This window comes from Rhinatrema bivittatum, chromosome 9, assembly GCF_901001135.1.
Source record: "Rhinatrema bivittatum chromosome 9, aRhiBiv1.1, whole genome shotgun sequence".
Lineage (NCBI taxonomy): Eukaryota > Metazoa > Chordata > Amphibia > Gymnophiona > Rhinatrematidae > Rhinatrema > Rhinatrema bivittatum.
In genome coordinates, this window is record NC_042623.1 from 151,146,188 (window position 1) to 151,155,789 (window position 9,602).

At 43.2% G+C, this 9,602-nt stretch overlaps 1 protein-coding gene across 2 annotated transcripts in view; it reads right to left on the reverse strand.

Moving 5' to 3' along the window:
- The window catches only part of SERPINE2 (serpin family E member 2), a 50,117-nt gene extending 44,811 nt beyond the window's left edge, over positions 1 to 5,306 (reverse strand). Inside the window, exons 1-2 of one of the 2 annotated variants that reach the window (XM_029615820.1) lie at positions 5,173 to 5,306; positions 4,683 to 4,983 (exon numbers count right to left, since the gene is read on the reverse strand). The gene's annotated coding sequence lies outside the window, so the exon portion shown is untranslated. The remainder of the gene's footprint in view (positions 1 to 4,682; positions 4,984 to 5,172) is intronic. The other variant, XM_029615819.1, reaches the window with a different exon arrangement.
- Between the last annotated feature and the right edge of the window lie 4,296 nt (positions 5,307 to 9,602).

Here is a 9,602-nt window from a genome sequence, read left to right on the forward strand (position 1 = left end):
AAGTTCCAGATGTTGGTGATGAGAGAATGAGTCTGCACATCCTACAGGGGATAATGAGAATCATATTGTAATGAAAGGGATAATATTTTACAAAGAAACACCAAACAGGAGGCAGTCTAAAATCAAGCAGGGGAGGGAGTAAGGAGAAGGGGCCTGTTCACTTTCATTAGGATAAATAAACAGGTGTCAGAGACTTTGTGTATCATAGGATGTAATTTTTTTTGTATCTTTCCAAGGTGACTGAATGTGATGTTTCTTCCAGAAATTTTTCTCAGTCCAGATTTAGACTCAGTCACGTCCACTGTTATTAAACTGCACAGCTTGCAAGGGTGATTGTATTTACCTGACCCATAAAACACAGGAGGTTATGGTCAAAGGAAAATGTAAATATAAATCTTAACCTACTATTGCAGCAAGTTTCATAAGCACATTGAACCGCATTGAGTACATTTAAAGGCGAATTTTAAAAGCCCGACGCGTGCTGAAATTAGAGGATTTGAGAATATGCGGGGCTCGCTCGTGCAGATGTTAAACGCCACCCGGATACGCACGTAAATGCTGCTGTACGCACTTCTCGGAATGTCTCAAAAAGGGGTGGGGCGGGGCCTGGGCATTTTGGGACTTTAACTAGAAATTTGCGCATGAATACTTCCGCTATCCGGCGTGCGCAGAAGCCCCCTGCCACATTACTGTACTTTTGCTATGGATGGCACGTAAGCAAAAATAAATGAACACAGCGAGCCATTTCGGAGGGGTTTAAAGGGTCTGGGGTAACGGGGGGTATACAAGCTTTCAAACAAGGGGGGGGGGGTTGGAGGATCTGTTAACTGGACAAACTGGGAACAAACTGGTAAAACTGCCTTTTGGTGCGCGTCCCTTTTAAAATCCCCCCATGTACGCGGCAGAAGTGCAACTTGCGCACACAGGCCAGGCCCACTTAAAATTCAGCACACACGTGCACGTATGTTATAAATGAGCCGCGTCCCTGGGTGCAGGCCGACGACCACGCGCACATGTACCCATGCGCCAATTTAAATGTTACCCTCCATATGAGGTAAAACCTAATGACAATTCAATAGCATATATTGTAGTAATTCTCAAAGGCTTGTTTGACACTTGGATGGTTATGCCATTAAACTGTCCATAGGGATTTACCAGCATCAAGTACACTTAACGGGGGTCAGTGGACTTTTGAAAATTGCTAGGACAGCATGTTACATTTTCCTTTGAAAATTACCGATTGCTCTTACAAAATCCTGAATAGTGTAACTGACTTTTGCCTCAAAAATACAAGCACATGTATTGGAACATAGTGACAGACACAAGAAGGGGGGTGAAATTAGCGCAAGTTTGAAACTGGGGCGTAGTAGCACCAGTCGTCAAGGCTTCAAGCACGATCTTTGTCAGAAGTCTCGGGATTATCCGCACGTCTTTCATAATCCAGGTAAATCAGACAGACCCAGATTTGGAGAACTTTAGAGTGAACAAAACTTTAGGATTATTTAGAAAAATGAAAAGTGAAACAGCATTTTGATACATATACAAGAACAAAGAAAATCACTATGGTATTTTTTTATATTTCACTTTACGCAGTGCTTCAAAGTGGATTACATTCAGGTACTGTAGGTATTTCCCTATCCCCAGAGGGTTTACAATCTAAGGCCTAGATTTACAAAAACACCGTGCCGGCACGAATCTCGCGGTAATGGGGGGGGGCGAGCGGGGGGCAGTCCTGCGCTAGCTGGCAGCGATCACACCTCCGCGGTGTAATCGCTGCCGGCGTCGTGCCGAATAACTGCACCATAAAAGGTGCAGTTATTCGGCGCGAAACTGGCAGTGATAAAGAAGCGTTCCTTTCGCTGTCGGCGTGCAAAACGTCCCTTATCGTGTGCGATCCGCAAAGAAAATGACCCCCTAGGTTTGTACCTGAGGTAATGGAGGGTAAAGTGACTAGCCCAAGGTCACAAGGAGTGATAGTTGGACAAACCCTAGTCTCCTGGTTTACAGCCCACTGCTCTAACAACTAGGCTACTCCTCCACTCCAATTCAAGTGTCAAACGTCTATTTCTAGCCATCTTTGACAAATGGCCTTCCCACTGTGATGTCCTTGCAGTGCCTCATCTTTCATCAATAATGCTTTTAAATCCACTATATTTTAAATTTTTTTTTAATTCAGACTTCCAGCTAAAAGACAAATATTATTTCCCCGTTTCCAATCAATATATCTCTCTCACAATTACTTTTTAAATCTGTTGCTATCCAGTGTCCGTTTGTCATAAAAGGGAGAGGCACCACAAATTTGTGCAGAATTTAAGGAGAAGAAAACTACTGTTGTCCTCTGTTACAGCATTTGCCTTGTTTACAAAAAATAATATTAATCCATTTTAATTAGCATATATTAGTAGATAAATAGTCTTTATAATTAATAGAATTATTGCATATCATCACAGCCATAAACTTTCAAACAAATAGCAGGGGATTAGCGACTCTCATTGGTTGCTGCCTTTCCTACCAGGATGACAAAACCAGTGTGGCTTTTTGCTGTCTCGCACTTGGACCAGAAACAGACATACGTGTGCATTTTCCTCACCAACAGCACAACTAGTGCAACTGCTGAATTATCTAAAAAGATACAACAATGATATTGCTAAATCGGAGTTAGAGCAGTACCACAAAATGTTGAATAATGTATGTGCAAGTGCTATATTATCATCATCAAGGGAATGCCTGGAGTTCTCTTTTAAGTTTAATTGTAGGCACAATTCAAACATTATAAAGAGATTGAAACGTATCAAGAAACTGGTGCATGGGTACAGAGCCTTTCACTGCTAAGTCACCAGTTCAAATCTAATTCAGGCTTGCAGCAACCAAGAATTACTATCAACTGAGAAAAAATGTTTAGTCTACATAAAACGAGTTGTGGTCGCAACTCTAATTTGGCAGTAACTGGAACCCAGGTTGGCAGTTTCAGCAGCAAGACTAAACAGCTAACAGAAACAGAAACTGCCGTGCAGCAGTCTCCTCAGAATCAGGGTGAAACATACTGGCAGGTAAATGTGTGATACGTGACTAATATTGCACTTCCATTACCCTGAGCTGTTCTTGTTTTCTGGGTAAACAGAAGACTTCAGTTTCCGGTGCTGTCAAAAATTAAAGCATCTATAACAGCATCTCATTAAACCTGTTCTTAGTTTCTCTGGCAATGGTTATTGGTTTCAATGAACTGGCCTTAGAATTTCATGTTTATAAGAACAGAATTGGGTGGGTTTTTTTTGTATCAAGAAAGAGAACTATTTCAAAACCTTAAACCAAATTGCTTAGCCAGATGAGCACAGTACAAGAAGGACAGACCGGCTGGGAACAATATCAAGTTATAACGTTGGGTAAACTTGGAATACGGGAGTTCAAATTCCAGACGTGGTCAATTTCATTTACAATCCTTCAAAAGTAGATAAGATAATTGATCATAACTGGGTCGTCTGTGTTACCAGTCTGTAAAATGCTTTGGTTGAGAGGACTTTTTCATTAAAATATGAACTGTGAATTTTATCGTTCAAATGGATATTCTTTGGTCCTCGGTAGGGCATTTAGACTTCCTTATTCTGAGAGAAATACCAAGAAAAAGACAAAGAAAATAAAACTGACACCGTTTCTCAGATAAGGAAGGGATTCTGGTCCTTACTACTGCCCATAAAACTGGACTCAGAAGCAGCCTTGGACAGGGCAATACATTTTTGGATGGAGAATTCATTCAGTCAGGACTTGCAGTAAACATTGCTTTGTTTTACTTTAGTTTATTAGTATATATTATAAGTATTAGTCTTGTGCTGTCTATATTGATTCCTCTGTTACCCGCTGAGGTTTGTGGATCAGCAGGCTACAAATTGTTTACATAAATAAAACTTTCACTGGCTGATGCAGAAAGTTCTGCCTGCACTTCAATGGCATTTTCTGTACGCAAAGTTACTGTCGATACAGCAAGGAGTGCAGAAAAGGGCGTACTGTTTAGCGCCCTCACATGGAAATCCCATGCAAAGAGACTGTTTGGCCAGCACATGTTTTTTAGTGCTGGAAACTTAACTCCTGGGTCAGAGTTTGAAGTTAAGTTTCCAATGCTGCAAAAAAAAAAAAAAAAACGGGAAAAAAGTCAGGAACACTCTAGGTAAGTGCTGGCAGCTGGCTAAGTTCAGACTTATCCAGCTATCTGGCAGTTACTACCTGCTGCCAGATAAATCAGTATTTATCCGTTTGATAATGGCCTGCCATCCTTCCCAAGTTAAAATGTAATTCAGCCTGTGCAGAATGCAGTTTTAAAGTTTGTGTGCGGTTTTTTGGTTTTTTTTAACTCCTATGCAGTTGCATAGCATTAGCTTACTGCATCAGGAGTTAAAATATATTTTAAATTCAGCATTAAAGCCACGTGCTGAAATCAAGCGCATGCTGTTTTAACATTTAGCTACCTGCATCAGCCTGCCAGAATGGCCATGCAATGGGTATGACATGTCCTAGGAGTTGAGTAGCCTAGTGGTTAGAGAAGCAAGCTAAGACCTACTGATGCCTGAGTTCAAAACTCGGATCTCCTAATGATGTCCCCTGTGACCTTGGGCAAGCCACTTCACCCTTCTTGCCTTAGGTAAAAACTGCTTATGAGCTTTCTCGGACAGTAAAATATCAAGCTATACCTGGAATATGCCTTGGGCTCAGATTTGAAAAAGCGAGTAATCAAATCCAGTCTTTGCACACAGTACGACTCCCTGTCCCTGGCAGCCACTTCTCCTACCACTCTCAGGGATCCTCTCTGCCTCCACGAACCGTTCAGCTTTCCTCCTCCAGCTCAGATTGCCTCTGGCAAGACTGAATAGTTATTTTTCCCCTTTTCTGTCATTTCCTCCCATCACACAGAGAAACGAGCGACACGTGGGAAGAGCACTCAGCGCTGCCGAGAAGTATCCAGACGCGTATCCTGGGCAGGGGAGAGCAAAGCTGCCAAAAAAAAAACAACTTTGTTCCAAGGGCGCAATGCTTTCTCCAGCATCGGATCCCTCCCTTGCTCCCCTTCTCGCTGATCACAAGCACGAGGCAGGATGCCCTGCTCCGTCTGAGCCACCTCCCGGGCTCCCGATCCTGGCAAGGGAAGAGGGGGAGGGTGGGGGCGGCCTCACTCGCACTCACCTGCCCGGACTCGCAGCTCCCTCGCCTCCGGCTGGACCCCCGCGCGGTGCAAGGCTCGAGGCACTCAGCGATGCTCTCCCTGCAAAGCTGGCCGACGGCAGCCCTGCGCCCCCTGCTGCTCCCGACCGGATAAGCTCTGGGCGGGCGGGCGCGCGCGCGCGCGCGTGTGTATATGAGACCCAGGCCCCGCCCCCCCCTCCCTATCGCCGCTGGGAATGCCATGGGCTCGGCCCTGGCCTCCGGGAAAGGGTTGGGTGGGTCCGGAGTCCGGCGCAGGCCCTCGGTGACCTGAAAATAGCGGCGTGACGCCGATCGATTAGCTTATAAGTTAAAAAAAAAAAAAGAGGTTTTATTAGTGTAGCAAAACGTGAGCCTTCCACTTCATAAAAAAAATCTCTGGAAAGTACAAAACCAGGCACTAGGAAATGTGACTCGGCCAACCTAAAACTGACAATTTAGAAGGCATTTTGTTAGGAAAAAGTGGAAAAATGTATTCACATAGCTTAAATAATTGTTTTACATAAACCTAAGAATGGCAGTTAAAGCCACCGTTTTTTTTCCTTTCTAGAAACCAAAAGAAAGTACGATTAATTACGAGCTACACTACAAAAATGATTTCCTACTCCGAGGGGGTCTCAACCCGTCAATATTTTTTCCCCAATGCATATTTCTCTAAACTAGGAGCAGTAGGAGGAGTGTTGGTTTTAGAATTCCTCCCATAAACCTCACCTTATTGGGGTGAGGCAACCTGGGGTTTATAAATCCTGGGAGCAAGTCCAGTGAGACAGAAGACTGAAGGAGCCATTGGAAAATAATTGGAAATCCCTCCCAGGATTTCGACAAAGAGGTTGGAGACTAGTGAGAGATCACTCCCTAATCTTGAGAAAAGGTGGAAGAGAGTTTCCTTCTGGCTCTTATGCAGCAGATTGAAAGAGAAGAGATTTGCTATTGAGGATTGTGTTTTTCTGATCTGAAGGGAAGGGTTACCTCCCTGTCTCCCTGAAGATTGGGATTCAATACCTTTTTGCCCAAGCATCCAATTCAAGCGAGGGTGAAGCGGATTTTCCGAGGACTTTGGAGAGGGAATTATCCAGAGCTTTAGTTTTGGATAATTGGATTACGATTTTAAGGTTGTGTGAAGTTTGGAATCACTTTGTGCTATTTTTGAACTGGATATGTTTTCCAACATATTTGCTGATGTCAGAGACTACACTTTAGTTGTCCCACCCCACTGGTGAGGATATGTTGGCTGAGGATGAAGGTGAAAGAGGTAGGAAAGGAGTGAAATAACTTTAGAATGGACAAAGACACTACTGTTTTTCCTCATTCTAATCTGATGTTTTTGGATATTTTTATTTGTTATGCAATTTATGTTAAACACCACTTCTGGACTCTAGTGAGTATTTTTCCAGTTGTCTATTCTAACTAATGACTGAGCTGAATGGATGGACACTGGGTTGAGTCTATTTTCTACCACTTCTACTCATTTTGATTTTTTTGCACCTCTTCTGGACAGTATTTCACCTTAGCAAGATTTTCTACCTAGAGTGTGAGCCATGAGTACACCAAAGAGTGAATGTGCCCAGGGCCTTGGAAGAGAATTCTTCCCATCCGGACTCAAACCCGGACTCCTGGCACCCCTAGTTAAGATAAAGCCCCAGATGGGGAATCTGCTATACTATCTTAAGTATGAAAGAAGACTGAAAAAGATGTATTAATGCAGGAAAGGCATCCATCTTTGGTTAATTTTTTGTCAGACTGTTCTCCAACATGGCCGAATCTAGGGTGCCCAATTCTGAAGACACCCAAAACACTGCTATACAACCCTGTTCTCCAGATTCATTAAAACCTCACCCTATTTAATATTTACATGCAAAATTCATTCCAAAGAGAAAAATATTAAAGAAATCAAAACCAGAAATTTTTTGTTGCTTTTTCATGCAAAATTCTGCCCCAAGGAGCCTTATAGAGTCAAATGCAGGAAGTGAAAATCTCTGTGGTCAAAAAAATTAATGCAAAAAAATTGAAACTACCTCTCTGTGGTGAGAAACACACAAAAAAAATGGAAGAAGGCTGTAGGTGATAACCATACCTCTTCAAGAAAGAGACACTTTTGCCAAAATTTTCCATTTTCTAGTGTCACGCTTGTTAAAGTTAAATCACTTTAGGATACAAGTGTACAAAGAATGATTAACCAATCTTGTTCTCATAAATCTGTTATCTCAGATTGGATAAACGTTTTGTAATTTTAATTGTCTAATTGTCATGGCTCTGAACAATCTTTCAAGGAGTTAGCACAGTGTTACGACTGTCGCTGCCCGACGTCTCCACTCCGCCCTCTTTACCTCTTGGCGACTCCCTCTCTGCCCGCTGGAAGCTTTGGTTGCCGTGGCGTCATCCTACCGTTCTCCTTCGGCATCCCCGGACCGGCTAGACGCTGTACTCCGCCATGTTCTCAGAATGCCTAGGGGCGCGAGCGCGGCACGGCCCCGACTGAAGTAACAGCAGTGGCGCGAATCCTCAGGGTCGTCCCCTGAGATGAAGTCATCCGTGTCGGATATATAAGGTCTCTGAAAACGCTAACTAATTGAATTAGCAAGGGTTATTCTACCTAAGCTACTCTGCCTCCTCGGACTTACCAGGGGTACCCGCTCCTCGGGGGCCTCGCTCTCTCTTTGTTTTTCAGGTCACAGTCTGGAACCGGTACTCGCTCCTCGAGGGCCCATGTTCCCGGACTGGTTGCTGAATACCTCTTCTGCCTGGAAGTCATCGCTGTGTACTACACCAGTGACTCACCATCTCTCTCTCAGAGCTTTCCCTGGAACCAGGTACTCGCTCCTCGAGGACCTAACTCATTCCAACATCTGGACTACTTCTATGAGACTAGTGTGTGAGTGTTACTATCAAGGTTTGGTACCGGAACTCTGCATACCCTGTCTACTCACTATATTTAGTTTCTCTATAGCCCAGCCATCCTGGGATCGCTGTTCCAGTATCTGAGGGACTACAGCCCAGCCGGGCGCTTCCAGCTCACTACTGCCACCTCTGGTGGTTCAATATACTGTTTAATAAAAGAACTAGTGTGTGTCTGTCTCCATACTCTGAGCCTGACCGGTGGTCCCTCTCGGGATCTTCCCCCGGGGGCGTGGTCATCTGCCACCTGCCCAAGGATCCATCCACAACTACCACAAATAATAACACACAGTCTGGAATATTCATTTAGAATTCCCTCCTTTTTTAGGGGATTTTAATATTCATTTAGGCTGTACTTTATTGGAGGCTGAAGCAGATTTTTTACTCTATGATGCTACATAGCTTCAGTTGGTTTGAGGTGGACCCTACATATTACAAAAGTCAGATGTTGGATCTTGTATTCCTACATAATTCTGAGTCATATGTGCTGGTTAGTTCAATGATTTGGTCAGACCACTGTCTGATAAATTGTACTTTCTGACTATTGGATTCAGCTAAAAAAGAGAAGCTGGAAAAAAAAATACTTATTCCTCAAAAGTTCTGGCTAATTTGAATCGATCATTTATCCATCACAGCGAAAATCCACAATGTTTAGTAGATCATTGGTATTCTGTAGCTAATCAAGTATTGGAGAAAATTGCTCCTTTAAAGACCACATTTTTATTTGAGAAAACTTTTTCATCTTGGTTTTCCACTGAACTCTGGTATCTAAAGCAAGAAGGTTGGAGAGTTGAGCAACACTGGCGTCATTCTAAAAAAGATGCTGATAACTTAGTCTATAGAGAGTTTTTGAGGATCTATGATGTAAAGATTAGGAAGTTAAATTTCCTTATTGCGATAATTCTTTTTTAATCAGCCATTAATTCCTCTGGATCTATTTTCAGTACTATTGGAAAGTTACAGTCTGGGTTTAGGCTGGATGTATTTGGATCAGGGAGGCCCAAAGATAATGGCATCCCAGTTTTTGTATTATTTTGTAGCTAAAATTGATGGCCTGAGAGGGAGTCTAGCTGCACATTCTTTGTTTATCTGAGTTGGAGGAACTTGAAGTCAGAATTTCTACTGAAAGTGTAAAATCTTTACAGGAAGTTTCCTTTTCAACTGTTCAATCTATTCTATGTATACCTAGAGCTAGTGGAAACTGTTTTGGTCCTTTTCCTCTTCAGCTGTATAAAGAATATGGCATAGAATTCATTCTTTTGCTTGTGAAGCCCACCTCCCAAGGGAGATAGAGGTTAACGAGCATGCTACTATTTAAGTGAACTGCAGCGGGGACTTCCTGGATGACGTCACTGGGGTCGACAGCACTGTGAGCTGGCTCCGGGCCCTCCCTCCCCCCCCCCGAATCGGCCGCCATCCCTCCCTTAAAATTATAAAAAACATTTTTTTCTCAGCTGGATGTAGTGCAGGACGTCGAAGGCTGCTATTTCGCCGCAGTTTGGCGAAAAAACGAGCAT